Genomic DNA, 4,851 nt, shown 5'->3' on the forward strand with positions numbered 1-4,851 from the left:
AGCATCAAAGCCTACGTGTCATCCAACAAAAATGGCATATAGATAAGAAGTGATATTGTAAGAGATGAGAATGCTATCCACCAGGATACAAACAACATAAAGAGATATATAAGTTTTTATATATGTGACATAATAATACTAGTAATAACTTAAATGGTTTAAAGGCAAGGTCTCAAAAGGAAAAAGGTCACTTAGTGTATCACATGGGCAACATGGAAGGATTTTCTTAATTTACAAAATTATATGTTTATAGACTTTATTCCATTCCATGAGTGAGGTAGTAGCTCAAGTGGTGAGATGTTTATCTTGGGACGGTCCTGGGTTCAAACCCCACTAGGTGCTCCCTCAGTGGAATAGCCTATGGGCGGAAAAAAGCATCCGCGGGCCGTGAAATGTGTCTGTAGGCAGTGAAAAACAAGAATTATGAGAGGATCTTGGGCCTAAGGCCAAAAAATTTATTCATAAAAAAAAGTTTACTCCTTGATTAGGTGCTCCCTCCACAGAATAGTCGAGTATGATTTAATTTAATAACATAGACAAATTGGTCACATTACTCATGTGCAACTTCCTTGTGACTTTGAGTTCTTAAAATATGCATATCAACACCATATGCAAACTTCATACTGCAATGTTGAGCTGTTTTACTAGTGGCAGTGCTGGTTAACCAGGTTGCTTGGGATGCAGAGCAGCAGCTCTGCTGAGAGGGCTTAATCCCTCAAATTTGAAAAGCAAAGAGAAGTGGTTAAAATTCTATCCTTCAAGCATAAACATTTGGTTCAGACAAATCAGCTCAGCAGGCAATGATGGATAGCTGGCAAACAAGCTCATCGCGTGGGCGATTCCCATGTAGAATTGAGCTGAACAAGCAATCTCAATTGTGTACATACCAACTTAAAAAGCACTTTGTTTACATGGACCTTCTAAACAATCACCTTAATCCAGAGCTGAGGCTTAAGATTAAAAAAGAAAAACCATCCTCAGATTCAGCATATCAGCATCTGCACAAAAAAACTCTAGCTACTTGTACAAGTTCCAAGACACTGATATATTGTGTCTTGAGTACTGCTGTTCCAGCAAACTGAAAAACTCACCTGGAAATCTACAAATTGGCTTTTTCAAAATCTTTAGTGCCATGCAGAAGCGGCTACCAAAGACCTGTTCAACCAGCCAAGTAAAAGAGCCCCTCCGTCCTCCTTCAGCTTGTATTTCTCATTGTAGCATTCAAGCAGGCACTTGATGGTGTTATTGACATACAAGCTTAGAGGGTGAGGCCTGAAGCCAGCCATCAGCATGCGTGCTCTCCACTTGCCTGCTAACTCATGGCGTTCAACTCTTTGTAAACCTTCACATGCTATGACATTGACAATATCACGAGCTAAGCAGTGTTCCTCCACATTGACTCTGACTTTGCTTTCTCGAGGAAGGGCTACATCGATGGACTCGAAGACCGCAGAATAGTAGTCTAATGTTTCCATGAACCTTGCCAGAAAGGGAGCCGTGTTCGTATTTGCTTCTTGCTCTACCAAAGTTAGCACTTTGGGGTTGAGACTTTTAGCCATTCTGAGAAGACGATCTCGTGGGTTATCTAAGCAAACGCTCTCATCTGGCATGTGATGAAGTTGAAGAGCAAAATTCATAGCAAGGGCCTCTCCAGCCCTCCTCTCTATCATGTGAGCTTGCAAATCAGAGAGTTTTGCTGAGATAGTACTGAACTCAAAAGGGACTCCCAGGCTCCCTGCAAGCTTACCGAGCCTCTTTTTAACAACATGCATACCACCCACTGGATAAGATTGGGATGCAGGATCATCCACAGTCGTGATTCTTATACAAGGAGGACCTCCAGGCCTGCTTGCTAAAGCTTGAATGAGGGAAAACCACTGAGTACCTTGGTCAATCTGGAAATCAAAGATGTGAACCTTGGGCTCATCTTTGAATGCTTCAGCTATTGCACCATTTGCTGCCATATATGCAAACTTTATGTAAGGGCAGATTTCATAAAGCTTCTGCATAGCTGACAGAAGTTCTACTGCTGGAGCTTCCGTACATTTCAACGCCTTGTAGATAGAGGAGCCAGAAGCTTGAAGCCTTGCTACAAGGCCCTCAGACATGTAGGCAGCAAGCCTTTCTATGGGGTCTCCATAAACCGACACATGTTTCCTCAGATCTAGCATTGCTGACTCAGCTACATCCATCTTTTCTTCAAAAATTGCTGCAGCACACATGACAAGCAAGTTCTTCGTACGGCTTCCCTGGTTCAACAATCCTAAGGAATGCCCGAAAATTGATAAAGCTTCTGTCTGAGCTGCTACTGCATCTCTCTCCTGCTGTGCCCCTTCTGAGATTGCTAAATTTTGCAAGCTAGGACCTGCTTGATTCCTGTAAAGGAAACCATCTAGAAGTTCTCCCCAAGATTCTTTGTCCTCACCCACGAGCTCGGGCATGTCTGCATCATCTCCATCTGACCCCATCAACACAGTCTCTAACTCTTGCAACCTGTGCATTATGCCCCTACTACCATCACAAGTAGAACTGCCCTTAGTGGACAAGAGAGCTGAATCTGCACTTGGAGGGTTATGAGAAAAAAACTGTACAGAATCAGGACTCTCAACAGATGAGGCAGCAGTTCTCTGTGACATTTGATTGCAGCAGGAGCCATCATTTGTGTACTGTAAGCAGCTGGAGATTTCACTTTTGTACATGTCACTTTCATATTGATAGTCAGAACTAGAGTGCGACAGAGGCTCCGAGCTTGCTGAGGACTGAGGGGGGGAGAGAGAGGAAATGGGAGAATTATCTTTTCTGGACTTGCCATGTCCATACTCTGCATGTCGTTTGGTGCCCTCCTGCATGCTGCTGTTCATGTAAGCCTCTGCTGTCTGCCTGACAGTTCTACCCTGCTGCAAGCTGGGCAATGAGGGTTCAGAAACCCCTCTCGGAACATTGGAGATGCCACTATGCTTATAAGCATATCCCATACTCATGTTGGCACAGTTGATCTTCTTAGTTATCCTCTTGGAGAAAAAGCTCTTTAGAGCCCAAGGTAGGGGTACCCAGCAACCGAAATCTGTTTCTATGAGAGACCAATTGAGCACTTAAGCTCGAGATTTAAGTGCCCAGCTGCAGAAAATGGCTTCTAAGGCCTAAATTGCAAAAAGCATCCTAAGAGGTCAGGATATGAATGCCCAATTGCAAAAAACATACTCTTAAAATGCCCAATTGCAGATAAAGTCCAGCTCTAGAGAGCAGACTGCGAGTGCTAAAGCGTCCTCTTATGAATGCGCACCTGAAGAAAACGTCCTTTCAGACTACGATATGCGTGCCTAGGAGTGGATGCCCAATAGCAGAAAACGCCCTTCAGATCTCACACGAGAGTGTCCAACGCCAGAGGAACGTGTGTAGAGGAGGAGCGTGCCTCTTCTGCAGGAAAATTACTGTAAGAAAATCATACAGCACGCTTCAGCTCTCAACAAAAATAACCCCCAAAGACTAGTAAAAGGAAGGAGGCTAGGAGCTATGGGACAAACCCAATTGTTCTGATTGAGAAAAAAATGATCTTCTCTTTTTTTTTAAACATTTTTGACCATATCCAACTTCCAAGCGTGGGCTGCAACAGAAAGCAGCAGCAAGGAAGGGCAACGGTGGGGGCCGGGCGGTTGCAAAAATTACAGTGTGCTGGCCGACAGGATGGTCTTTCTCTCTCTCTCTCTCTCCCCCCTCAACACACACGCGCGCGCAAACGCGTTTATCGGCGCACATTTACTCTCTCTCTCTCTCTCTCCTACACACGCGCGCGCGCACACACATCTGGTCTGTGTGAAAGAGCTTACCTCCATCCTCCCACAAGACCGTCGTTGTAGAGAGTGTCGGGAAGTACTCTGCCAAACTTTGAAACGCAACATTGTGAGCATGAGGGTTTGTCTAAACAACAAAGAAAAGGAAGGAAGGTGGGCAAAAGCAAAAGTAGAGGAGATTACATTGTACCTCTGTTGTGTCACTGCTAAATATGCCGCACAAACTCTCATACAGCTCGCCGTCAGGTGTAACGCAACCCCCCAAATCCGCACATACGACGGCGTGGCATCCTGTCAAGCTGTCATTGGTTGTATCACCAGTCAATAGCCACCTACGATACGCCCACGTGGCTCCTCTTCCAGCAGAATACTCCTGTGACCTGTCCTTGGATGAGGATTACATAATACATATGATTCCAAAGACTAACGAGTACACGTTGCTGCGCCATGAAGTTTTTGCTTGTATGCATATTTGCATACATATGTATTTGTGTATGCAAGTGTGTGATCCCATGTATGTGTGTATGCATCTGTGCATGTGTGTGTGCAAGCATGTGTGTGTTGCAGCCTTGCGTGTCTACCGCCTATCCCCTGCTCCCTCTCCTACTGCTTGTAAATCCTTCGTTTGTTTCTTATGGGTATGACTGCGTGTGTGTGTGTGTGTGCTGCCCTTTCTGTTGGCGAGCTGGGTGTGTGTGTGTGTGTGTGCACGTGTGTGCAACAAGTAGTGTGTATTCAGCAGTGATTGTGTGTGAACACGAGCAGTTTCTCAACAAAAAAGAAAAACAAAAAAACAGTGTGTGTAGGAACAGCTACGTTTTTTTTCCTTTTCGTAATGGCTTCTAGTTCTTAGGGTACAATCGAGATAGTGAGCGTCGTGCCCGTTCAACTAGTGTGAAACCTAAACGCCGACAAGTTATGCAGCAGGATAGTCGCCCTGACACTATTGATGCTCAGATAGTCTATGATGCAATGCATGAGGGTTTTGCTGACATTCGCAGAGCATGGGATAAGCCACTTCCTGAGCACACTGTGTCAATTGCATTGCCAGATATTGTAT

The 4,851-nt window shown here is 44.7% G+C and overlaps 1 pseudogene across 2 annotated transcripts; it reads right to left on the reverse strand.

Annotated features, from left to right (window-relative positions):
* Positions 1 to 957: 957 nt before the first annotated feature.
* Positions 958 to 4,014, reverse strand: LOC147617910 (scarecrow-like protein 21 pseudogene; annotated as a pseudogene). 2 transcript variants are annotated; one of them, XR_015262273.1, is made up of 3 exons: positions 3,828 to 4,014; positions 3,284 to 3,417; positions 958 to 3,140 (listed from the first exon to the last, which is right to left on the reverse strand). The product of XR_015262273.1 is annotated as a scarecrow-like protein 21 pseudogene, transcript variant X1 (transcript). The 2 variants fall into 2 exon arrangements; XR_015262274.1 differs by having other exon boundaries at positions 3,284 to 3,431; positions 3,828 to 3,975.
* Between the last annotated feature and the right edge of the window lie 837 nt (positions 4,015 to 4,851).

The sequence above is a fragment of the Cibotium barometz genome, chromosome 36 (assembly GCF_041138505.1).
Source record: "Cibotium barometz isolate CiBa-2024 chromosome 36, ASM4113850v1, whole genome shotgun sequence".
NCBI classification, from domain to species: Eukaryota; Viridiplantae; Streptophyta; class Polypodiopsida; order Cyatheales; family Cibotiaceae; genus Cibotium; species Cibotium barometz.